Source organism: Rhipicephalus sanguineus, chromosome 6 (genome assembly GCF_013339695.2).
Source record: "Rhipicephalus sanguineus isolate Rsan-2018 chromosome 6, BIME_Rsan_1.4, whole genome shotgun sequence".
Lineage (NCBI taxonomy): Eukaryota > Metazoa > Arthropoda > Arachnida > Ixodida > Ixodidae > Rhipicephalus > Rhipicephalus sanguineus.
This window is the reverse complement of record NC_051181.1, coordinates 13258524-13271062: the sequence shown is the minus strand read 5'-3', so window position 1 is coordinate 13271062 and position 12539 is coordinate 13258524. Positions and strand designations below refer to the sequence as shown.

Below are 12539 nucleotides of genomic sequence, written 5' to 3'. Positions count from 1 at the left end.
ACCCCGAACCAGCTGTAGACTGCAAGACGCACCGGCTGAAACCAAGGAAACTGACCATTCCCACGGGCAAAACTGCTTGTGGACAAGCCGTATGAGAGAACCCCAACAGGTTGTCACTCTCGCTCAGTTGAGGACCCTCTCCTAATTAAAAAGGGACGCGGTCAATATATTTTTAGGGTTTCTAACAATGAAACGTGCATGATTGGACCCATGTAGAGGTCTCTTTTCCCCCAGGACGAGAATGAGGGGACACGGAGGTCGATTTAAGCGCAGGATTTCGCCTTGCTAAGCAGTCTAGTTGCTGACCAACATGGTGTAGAAGGAGATCAAGAAGTATCCCTTAAGTGGTTGTGGCTCCGTATCGGCTGGCCACCTAAACTTAGCTATTCGTCTAGTTGTGACGCGAAATTAACGTCTGTAACGTAGGCATCGGTACTTGAATCTCGAGTAAGTTCAACCTGCCCGAGATCGGCTTCAAGCACTAGCCTACCGGAAACACCAGCGCTGCAACACCGCCGACATCGCAGTTGTGCCAGAACTCTCTCTGACTTCTTGCATCCGATCGTCGTGGACTCAACGCTGCTGGTCATCACAGGTATCCCTTCACCTGTTTATACCTTCGGACTTTCTCATCTGTAGTTTTATTGTTGGTTAGTTTTGTGTAGTTTGTAATACTTCTCTCTTGTAAGCTGATTTATTGATTTTATATGTATTTTGTTAGTTGGTATTACGTGTTGTACTAGATTCCTCGTGCTGCAATATCACTAGAGTTTTGTTTTTCCCCACACACGTCTCTGATCTCTTCACTGTCTCTGCTTACGTACGGAACGACCTAACCTGCTGCCATTCCCGTCGCCGACTTCGCGCTGGCGACGCTAGAGTGGCAGCTTGTAACACATACATACCGTTTTTGTACCGTGGTTACATTGTGTTACTTCATCAGGAGCCGTTGGTCGCGGTGTCCCCGGCTTTGGTGGTGCTATTGTCCAAACTTATTTCTTGCTTTAACCAGAATTTGAGGTTGACATACCAATTTCTTTATTTGGGTACAAATAATTGAAAAGTACCATCGAATTATTACAAGTAAGCGATGTACTTGATTTATTCACAAAAATAAGCCAGTATAAATCTTAAAAAATGGCAGCCGTTCTACACGCAAACCCCCCCCCCGAAAAAAATTCCTGGGTACGGCCCTGACTCACGCATAGCCTCGCAAAATACAGTACCATCCAAGACTCTGAAATTATACTGACGTTTCTCAATGCCAGTCGTATCACCCGCTTCACCATGGGAGTGCTTGGTTCTGCTTCTCCGAACAGCCGCAAAATGTGGCGCAAGGGTGAATGAATGAAACGCTCATGATATCGTTCCATTCCTGTCCGCTCGTTTCAAAGGCAAAAGTGTGGTAAATCTTGGGCGAAAACCGTGAAAGCGGTGTTTGTAGACAGCTTTACGTACCCTTATATGAATTAAAAGGATTAAAAGGTTTATTGAAGGTGGTAACACGACAGAATTCTTACAGGAACCAATCATTAGTGAGTCTTGCACCTTTTCATTGTCAACTAATATGATACCGGACGCCACCGACCCTTTCTTTTAGTCACCCTTGTCTACACGCGTCAATCCGATGCGTTATTAATGATCAGGTAGACAATGTAAAATGTTTTATAGCAATTGTTTTCATTGCACACACTCACCAAGAACAGTGGAAAATGCCTCAATAAATATGTTTTATTGCACGAATAGTCGCGTATCCGCCTCTCTTCGCTGTTCCAAAACAGTCTTTACGAGCTGAATTGGGGGTACTGCAACATTGAATAAGTCGCCAAGCTATTCAGAACAGTTGGAGTTTCGGCGGAACAAGTGGTCGGAACACGTCTAGCCCCTTCCGAAGCGAAACTTTAGAGAAGCTTAAAGTACTTCAAGCCATAAATTGATGGATGCTATGAGCGTCCCCTTTGTAACGATGGTGCAACGGTGTGCTACGATGGTGCAAGTTCGATGGCCGGCAAAACGAATAGTGTTCAAGCTGCTGTTCGTGAGAAATATCCAGCCGCTCTCTACACTCACTGCGCCAGTCACTCCCTTAATCTAGTTCTGTGTGCGGCATGCTCCATCACAGACATTCTAAACTGTTTTCGGACTCTAAAGGCGACGTCAGTCTTTTTCCGTAAATCTTCTAGCCGCTCACACGTTTTGCGAAAAAATGATAAGTTCGAGCTGTCGTGAGTCTACAAGGCAGCGCCTTTTGAGACTATGTGAAACGCGCTGGGTCGAGAAGCACGATTCAGTGCTTTCATTTGTGAGCCTCTTTGAGTCGTTGATCGCAGCGCTAGAGGAGATTAAGTTTAAGGGAAATGGCGAAAGTCCAGTGCAGGAAAACAGTCTAATGTTAGCACTCTTGTCCAAAGGTTTCACAGCGCATACAACGAGGACGAGCAAAGAAGAGACACACACAGCGCTGTGTGTGTCTCTTCTTTGCTCGTCCTCGTTGTATGCGCTGTGAAACCTTTGGATTATGCTGCACCAACTAGCCCAACGCTCAACCTTAGCACTCTTGTCACCAGCGTTCCTTGTAAGCCTGCATATGGCGGAGCACGTGTTAGCACTTATTTTGCCACTGTCCAAGAAGCTGCAGACGAGGAGTATCGACATCAGCGCTGCCATTGACGACATAGAAGCGGTACAGCAGTCAATTGAAAATGACCGCAAGAACGCGAATGCTTGTTTCTCAAAAATATTTGCACAAGTGCAGGCACTGGCAGAAAAACTGAATGTGGAGATCACCAGCCGTCGAGCCGGTGTCCGGAAGCAAAAACTTGGGAGCAATGCATTCGAAAGCACGGAAGAATATTTTCGCAGAACCCTGTTCATTCCGTTCATGGACCACGTACTAGCCCAGTTAAACCAACGGTTCGAAAAGCACAGGGCACTTCTAAAGGACTTTTCATTAATTGTACCATCCGCAATACCACCAATGCGAGATGATCGGGAGAAAGGAGCACAAAATCTCCTGACCGTTTTTGCGCATGACGTCGAAACCAGGGCTGCTTTGGGAGAACTGCGACTATGGTGGACAAAGTGGGCGAACAAAGCAGTAAACCAGCGCCCAGCACAGGAACCGATGCCCTCTTTCATTGCGACAGCAGGTTCTATCCGAATGTGTACAAGCTACTCCAGATTCTAGTCACCCTTCCAGTGACCACTGCCAGCGCGGAGAGAACGTTTTCAAGCATGAGGTTACTTAAGAACTACTTACGCTCCACGATGTCTGATGAACGCATGGTTGGCCTGGCACTTCTGTACACCCACAGAAATGTCATCAGCGTGTCGGAAGTCATTGACCGCTTCGCTAAGCTTCCTCGCCGGGTAAACTTTGTCCTTTGATACCGAGAAGGACAAACATCAGCGCAAACGAAAGGAAAAGACACTGCTGTTCCAGTGTTCAGGTCAATGAGCCCGTAATTCTGGAGCAATATTATTGTTCCCACCTTTTAAAGCCGTAAGGATTTTGTACCTTTTAGCAGTGTTATAAACATACGAATACGGGCATCAGGTGGACATTAAAAGTCAATCGGCAGCTTCACGTTGTTCACTGAGAGGTTGGCATATGCGGCGTTACCAAACAAATTCAGCTACTGGGAAGTTGTACTAGCGGCATTGTTTGTTACTTTCATTTGTCGTTTTTGTTCTTCATTGCTTTCTGAACTACAAGCGACAACCCTCCTTTTATATTGAGTGCACAATAGTGGTTCGCACTTTTAAAACAGTTTTGAAATAGTTTCTTTCATTATTTCTGCGCTCTTCCTTCATAGTTTTGTCCATAGGCAAAGATTACGGGGGGGCTGGGGGGCTTGGACCCCCCCCCGGACTGCCTCATGGGGGGGCTGAGCCCCCCCTGGCGCCGGCCCAGGGTATTTTTTAAGAGCTTGGCTTAGGTCCCCGGGTCGTCCTGTCTGGCAGCTATTTCACAGGAGGCTGTTTATGCCCGCTTATTTTTCATTTCAGCCATTTAAAGTTCGGCACATGGGCCAGTGACAAGTCCAACATTCAATGGAAAAATACCCCTCAAACAGATTTTTACGTGCAGAATATGTTGTGCTGATGAACAACTGAAGCGACGACTTAAGCTACGACAAATTAAAAAATTCACCGGCGATTACGATACTGCCTAATTCGCTGAGCGCAGCCTCGTGTTCGGGCAACGCCAGCTTTGTTTGAAGTTTTGACTATCCGCAGTTGTAGCAATGTAACATTCGTTACATATTGCCACAGAAACTGCCAGCACTCGACGCACACTATAGACTCTATGCATTGCCGCTGTCACGAACCAAGTGAAACGCCCACAGCCCCGTTACAAGCGAAGCCAGCCGCAGTGCACGTGCCAGCCCTGCATGCGCACGAGCTCCGACCGAGGGGCCAGCGCGCGCGACAGAGGAAGCGAGGTTAGAGGCCAGTATCCCGTGATATCGACAAACTCCGCGTTCGCTCTCTTTCGTCGTCGTTCGCGCTATCGGTTACGCCGCCGACGCCAACGGCGATGCCGCTCAACGCAGGAACGGACGCCTAAGAGCTGCGCTCTAATTGTCTTGAACCCCGTAGTGAATGGTTTTGAGAACACAAAAATGATACTGAGAATACAAAGCAATCCCGACACAGTCAGTCAGTGAACGCTTTCGCACAAGCTTACTCGCCAATAAAAAAAAATTACAGCATATCCACGGGTGAATGATGAAGAGCTTGGGCGAAGCTCCTGAAGCAATCATGATCTCGGGATCGGCTTCTCGTTGAGCCCGTTTCGCAGCGGCGTCCTTGGCGCGCACCGTCTCGGGATGCGCCTGGCATCCGCCAAGCGAGCGCCCGCCACTGCGCATCGTTCATGCTCCACGAACGATCCGACACGTACGGCGACGATCCAGGAGAATGGGAGAGGCGCTCGCTCCCCGCGCATCTCCACGCAGCCCGCGCAGCAGCCAATCGGAGAGAAGCGGAACTCCTAGCGCCATCTAGTGTCGATTCACACAAGCACCATATTGCACACAATTCTATTGGACCAACGCCATCTAGGAAATGAGACGAGAAATGGCGATGACGACACAGGTTGTGTACAGCGCCATCTAGAATATCGTCCCTGAACTGCAGTTTGTATGTACTTCTATGAGACAGCGCCATCTGCCGTTTAGGCCGGACAGAGATACTGCCGTTTACGCCGGACAACGGAGACGTGACAAGGTTAGACTAAGAGGAGCTACGCCCCTAAAAAAAACGGGTAATTTTTTGGTTGCCTACATATTGGTACCCTTCGACATGCCTGCTTATAAAAGTGCCGAGAAAAGATTGTACGCAGTTTTGATTTATCAGTAAAGGGTTTTACTAAAAGTTCGGCCACCAACGAGCAACTCCATTACTCGTCCAGATTCATAACCGCAGCTTCGCACAAGGTGTAGTGATAGCAAATGGTATTTGCTACCATCTCAGAATTACTTTCGGCCATCTTGAATTGAACTCACTGGCATATAATTAAAGCTTCCCGTCATAGCGTTAGCCTACTGTCTCCTGTGTGGCGCATGTTTTAACAAAGTAAAGTCTAACCCCACGTATTGCGTGAATCGATTTTACGCGACGCAGTCAACGACGCGACCTTTTTCGCTTCGAGCCAAGAGTTACGAGGTGGATCGATGTGTTTGTGTAAATTGAAAAATAAATCTAGGGTCTTCCACTTACAGATCTTCATTATGATGTCGCGGGGACCTAAGAGAATTCTTTAATTTGGAAGTTGGACTCCTCTCTCTCTCTCTCTCTCTCTCTCTGTCTCTCTCTCTCTCTCTCTCTCTCTCTCTCTATATATATATATATATATATATATATATATATATATATATATATATATATATATATATTTGTAGGGAGAGTGAGAGAGAAACGTGGAAGAGCAAGTCGGGCCCCCGCCCCCTCCGGTAAAATGAAAACTCTCCGCCTGTGGTTCTGTCCACATGGTGTGTCTAAGACAGCAGCTTGGCCAAGGACATATCAGTTTCAGTGATTGTGCAGCATATTCTTTTGCATTATTTTAGGCATTATGTATAGTGATCATTGGTTAGTTCCGCATTTTGATTGCATATTTAAAGGTACATTTGTGATGTTTTCTGCAAGCATACTGCGCACTGTTTCCAGTGACTTATGTTTTGCCCGTATTCGAGGTGTACTTCCCCATTCTTGTTTTTCCCTGGCCGCATCATTTGTGCAAAAAGATGAACATTTCGCGTAAACAACCTGCAATAAAATATTGGATCTCGTCCTGGTTATTTTGTGGGCTTTATTTTTTTGTTATCAGGCGCTTCTTCAGTTTAAAACTGAGGCAGTTCCAAAGTTTCCGTGATATTTGTCGTACCTCTTACACACAAAAAAAATAAAAAAAAATTGAAAAGATTGAACACAGGTATTCCTGGAAAGATTTTGCGGGCATGCCAACATAATATTTTTACGAAAAACACATTTCTTACTTGTTCTTGATAGTGCGCAGCATTCAAGAAGCGATTTGCAGCATATAATACAAATTGTCTCTGGTAATACATGCTATTCATATACTTAGTCGTTCGAAACATTCAATGAGGAGGTCGCGCTGCAACGTGGGCTCCCCCCGAACAAAATTCCTGGCTACGCCACTGGGCTGTTGCCATTGGGCATCGTTTATCAAGTGCTGATCGCCTAGAGTACAGGTAGCCTAGAGCATCACGGCGACACTTCAGTATTTTGAAGCGACTTAGTCTGCCGATTACTTCGTGAGGCGGTGACGGTACCAACGGTACACTGAGCGACATAAGATTTCGTGTTGCATATTCGGCGTGGCTACAAGAAGCGAAGAGAAAACAGTGACTGCTATCTGCTAAAAAAAATGATGGCAGGAAACTTGTCCATCATTATTTGTTATGGTTATCATCTACCAGTCATGTCTTGTACTCGGGACACACACGCAATGCGATAGAGCCAGCCGGAGCAATATTCTAGCGCTACAGTTACGCCGGCCGAAAGCACAGATTCGCCCAGCGATATTCAAAGCATGCTGAAGTTCGACTGTGCCGAAAGCCACGCTTTACGCAGTTCGCGTCTCTTTCCATCGCGATATAGTACATCACCACGAGCCGTTCGCGAAATCTAGGCGCCCAGTGACTCAGTTCTGAGACCACGTCCTGTCATCCGAGCCTTGATAAGCCGTGCAAATCAACGTTCCTGACGCGGATGCCAGAGAAACTGATGCAGCCAGCTGCATCTGATCATCAAACATCCAATATCAAAGGGCCTGTAGACAGGACCACCAGCAGCGCAGCAGCAGCAAGTCCGGCTGACGGGAGTCCGATGGGGAGGCATACTCGCTTGCCGACTCGGCGAATTCACGGCATATTCAAACGACGCGCCTAACCGGAAAACGCATGACGTCACTTCCGTGCGGTGCAGGAGTCGCTTCTGTGTGGGAGCGGCTCGTGCACCGCGCGGCCCAGCAGTCTCTGCCTTCCCCAAATGCCCCAAGGTTTGCATGCACATGAATACCCGATAAAATGGACGAGCGGGCGAGTTATCCGAATGTTGCAGGTTCGGTCCCTGCCGGCGGCAAGCTGTCTTTTCGTCCACTTTACGTTCTTCACATCTGTGTTAAAACAGCACAATTGCAGTCCCATATACATTCCATGGGCTCACTGTCATTTCGTTCGCAAACGAATACTTGGCATTGAAAAACCTGCCTTCGGCTGCTCACGAAGCTATATGTCTCGCCAGTCGATACAATGCGGCGTACTGTACAGACCCCGCCCACCCACACGCCGCAGCTCAGCACATTGCAGGTGCTTTAAACAAGGACGCCACCGTACGATCTACCTGCGCTCACTAGTAGCTTCAACCGAGGAGGGATGCAGCCGGCCTATGAGCAAGGCAATCGGCCCGTGGGTGTCATAGCAATCAGCGAACTCACCGAGGTTGAGAAACTGGTCAGCGATCTGGTCGCCGCACCTGCGCCACACACAGAGGATTAGCACGACGTTGATGGCGAATACGACGAGCAACGTCTGGGCGACGCTCCTCTCGAAGTGGTCGCTACCGAGGCACCACGTATCGAGCTGCTCGTAAGCTTCTACTAACGGTCCCGTCAACAGGCTGCTGGTCGACCAGAAAGGCGATTCGACTTCTTCTTTCTGGCTACTGGAAAACCAAAACATTTACGGAACTTTGGCGTGACGGACGGCACACGAGGAAACGCACATGAGCGCCCCTTGCGCTCGAAGCCGCTGGCGACCTTGGGAAACAGCTGCTAGCTTTATTAGAGTGACCTAGAATAGGGGGAGTGTCCGAAGCGCCGCGCGAATACATGGGAGGAGCCAGGGCCTTTTGCGGTGAACTTCCACGCCGAGGCGCTGCCGTGCCGGACCCGTGGGCTTTCTCCATGGCGGAAGCCGCGTCAAAGCGGCGAGCGTCTGCTACGCCCGTGATATTTTGGCCGCTATTAGCTAAAATTGCGGAAATTTGGGCAATATTTAATACTGCGTCACTGCAACATAATACTGCAGCGACTCATCACACAGCCAGAGAACGCGTTTGTTAGTTTGCGTGTTGTGAAACGGGGATTTTGTATATATCCTTTCAGCTGGTTTGTCACCGCATTGGTCCACACTTCCGCGGCTGTTTGAGGAACGCATCCTGCGCGCACTTCATCGTGAGAAAAGGCGCTTAACTTACTTTCGTGTGGAATGACGAACGTAAAGTTGCTGCACGAGAGAATAAACTGGAGATAACCAGGAGAACCGTTTGCACCCTTCATCTTTTATTTCGTGCAATCGATTTGTTTTACAAGGCTGCCTCCTGCGCTCTGCTGTTTCAAGCCATTTCATGCGAAGCCGAATGTGTCAGTCGGCGTGGCCGCGGTACCAAAAGTAAAAAATTACTCGCGTAACTCGCGTCTCGTTCACTTGGTATACACGAAAATTGGCACGGAGAGGCACGAATGTACGTATGCCCAACACGACCGATAGGTCATGGCATCACTAACTTGACATGCTTGTCATTTGCGTAACGACTAACAATAATAATATGGTGTGTGGACCGCAAACACGCTTTCTGTAGCCAGAAATAATTCTGACGATTTATTTCCGTCCGGTTATAAAAAACGTGGTGGTCACCAATATCGATGTCAACATGTTAAACTTTTATATACCCATACGTTTTGAAGAACTGACCGCATAGGACGTAAAATATATGCGAAAAAATTACATGAAAAAAGAAACATGGTCCCTTATGCATTCACCTGAGATGACTCGAAAACGAAAGCCATCTTTTTCGTCAGTCGATGCACTGATCCTCCCTCGCCCCTCTCCGAAAGCTTTCTGCACATAACGTGGTTTCAGACTGCCGACAGGATCGAAGGCATTGCAAGCTTTCTACACGTCACGTGCTTTTACATTGCCTTCGTGATCGGTCCCCGATCACGGAGGCAATGCAAAGCGACCATGTCATGTGATGGCGTCATCATATGACGTCTCGTTGAATGACGTCATAGTGACGTCACAAGTTCTGTCGACGTCATCGCGTGATGATTTTGTGCATCACTCGTGTTGGCTACGCAGGACGCCGACGGTCAGTTTTCGTGTTTGATGAGGCATCTAAGGCTTTAGCCTTAAAAAAAGACAAACCAAAGAAAATGAAACGATAACAGTGCAACATCGTGTATGTCTCACTTCACGTTACGAGCGATCGCCTGAAAACAAACGTGATTCTCAGTTCAGAGCAGCTGATTGCACGCGTCTGCGGGACAAAAGAGGCTTGCTTTATACCCGCAGAGATGAGCAGACTCGCTATTTAAGTACTCCAGAGCTTCAGCACGAAATTGTGGTGGACGCTATGTTGAGGTCATCAGGAAAAAGCGGGAAATTGCGGTCGGGTGCCCTGTTGGCGCGCACTCAACTGCCGCGGAAACAGTTGTATTTTATGTAACTACTCGCCCACATATTTCTGTAGAGTCTCTAGCTAGCTAGCCCAGTTAAAAAAAAAACAATTGGAACCAATTGGAAAATTTCCACCTGGTTCCAATTGGTTCCATTTGTGAATTAGTACACAATTGGGCCAATTGGTTGTATGCCAATTGGGTCAAATGGTACAGTAGCACATAACCAGTTGGGCCAATTGGCTGTATTCCAATTGGGCCAATTGGTTGTACTCCACTTGGGTCAAATGGTGCAGTCAGCACATAACCATTTGGGCCAATTGGTTGTATTCCAATTAGTTCAAGTGGCGCAGTTAAGACAAACACCCGTCTGTGCTCAAGATAGACACCTTGGTGGTGAGCCATACCAAGGTAAAATTCCAGGATTAAACACAAAGTAGAATTCAATTTCTACAGTAGAATTCAATTTGGCCAGAACTTGCACGGATCTCACCTGGCTGTTATCGCATGTAACATAGTTGGTTCCTACTTTGATTGGCTGAGGACCTGCTAGCCCAGCCAACTGCACACAGCCAAGGCAGCATGGTGGGCAAACTCAGAATTTATTTGAACACTTGCAGCAGGTGTTCTTATAATTGGAAGATATCCTTAGATGAGCAGTGTGCTTGCGCGTATCCTTGTACACCACCTGAAAGAAATGAAGGCAATAATGAGTCATCAAACCTACGCAATTACAGCGAATGTATATAGTTTTACCAAATAACATGCGTAGCATGAGCTCATTCGCGTTTAGCAGTACAACGTTAAAGCAGCCCTCAATTAGCCCAGTCTGACAAGCACTCGCAGTTTATGCTGTAGTAGAGCTATGTAACGGTTATTAACGTTCGCCGTCGCGGCGGTCCGTGCTCGGCAAGCTGACCCAAAAGAAAGGGGTTCGATCCTGCCCGCAGCGGTCGCATAATTCAATGGAGGCGAAATTCGACCCTTACGGCAACCGATTTTTCATTCAATACTACTCTGACTAGACGTCAAATGAATTCACTTGCACATAATCGCTAGCGCTTTCTACATTTGACACATGTGCACCATAAGGCACGGGCACAAGGATGCTCACAACAACCGGCACGTAGTGTACTTCGCGCATTCCATCTGATACTGCAGCAAGGTCCAATGACACCATGCTCATAATAAAGAACACAAATACTCAGGACAAACGTTCGCTTAAACTCCAAATATGTAAGTGCAATACTTTCATGGAAGAATCAGAGCTGAGGAAATCGGTGACCCTCGATCGATGCTGACGAAGCGATCACCGCATGGCACAACCTATACAACACCAAAAACCGCTCGAAGGTGTTGATGTTGAATGTAGCACTTTCCACAGATAAAAGCGACCAAAAATAAATGTCTCATCTTAATGTCACCAAGGTTCCTCTAGCAAACACGCTGCACTATGGAACACGCCGCACGCACACATGGAAAGAGAGCACCACGACTAACCGCAATGTGCGAAACTACCAAAACTACGGGTCATAATAATATTTGACCACAGCCTGTAATGCTCTTATGTGTAAATAAAAAATGCAGCTTAAGTTTTATGTAACATTCATATTATAGAGTGCGTTATTATTCAGCATTATGTATCGGCAAACGTGAAGAAAAGATACGAGAATACTGCTACTGAGATGAGACTATAGCTAATTCCTTCCCCCATAAACATCGAATCGGTAGTTTCAACGCCAAATGAATTGGCTAGTTTTCTTGAAAATATTGCTAAAGGACTTGAAAATCGCTTCACGACTGCTTGTTCATACCTCTCACGGTCCCCTGTCAAAAGTGATGACTTTGAAGAGGTCACTGCTTCAGAACTAGCACAAGTTGTGCAAATCTTACCTAATTCTGCGCCAGGTCCTGATGGCATTACTGCATCAGTAATAAAAATCATACATAAGGTTTCGCCCCAAGATTTACTTGAAATCGTTAACCACTCTGTTAGAAATGCTTGGATCCCACCTGATTGGAGAATTGCGAAAATAATTCCTTTATTAAAAAAGCAAGGATCTGGATATACTTTAGATAACATCAGGCCTATTTCGCTCACTTCTAATCTGGTAAAATTAATCGAACGAATATTGCACATTCGGATAGATAATTGGTTGAATGAACACATGATCTTGAGCCCATGCCAAATTGGATTCAGGCGGGGTTGTTCCATTTGGTGTGCCCATGTTGACTTAGAAAGCAGGATACAACTAGCCCGTGATCAGAAATACTTTGCCGCTTTAGTTACTCTGGATATTGCAAAAGCTTATGACAGTGTAGAACATGTTAAATTAATAAATTCACTTACATACGTAGGTCTACCACATTACTTCGTTGCATGGGTACACTCCTTTTTGAAAGACAGAAAGTTTTATTGCTCTCAATCTGGTATATCTTCTTTAAATTATAAACAAACTAGAGGTCTTCCGCAAGGATCGGTATTGTCTCCATTACTATTTAATATTTTATTAAGTACCATTCCTATTCAACAGGGCGTACAGGTATATGTATACGCCGACGATATTGCATTTTTTGCTACAGCTGCAGATATACATACATTGTATCAAAA

At 46.6% G+C, this 12539-nt stretch overlaps 1 protein-coding gene across 4 annotated transcripts in view; it reads right to left on the bottom strand.

The window, feature by feature from the left end:
- LOC119395605 (UBX domain-containing protein 6) overlaps positions 1–8297 on the bottom strand; it is a 407364-nt gene extending 399067 nt beyond the window's left edge. The window contains exon 1 of one of the 4 annotated variants that reach the window (XM_037662583.2): positions 7967–8297. The gene's annotated coding sequence lies outside the window, so the exon portion shown is untranslated. The remainder of the gene's footprint in view (positions 1–7966) is intronic. The other 3 variants (XM_049416694.1, XM_037662581.2, XM_037662584.2) reach the window with 3 other exon arrangements.
- Positions 8298–12539: the final 4242 nt, after the last annotated feature.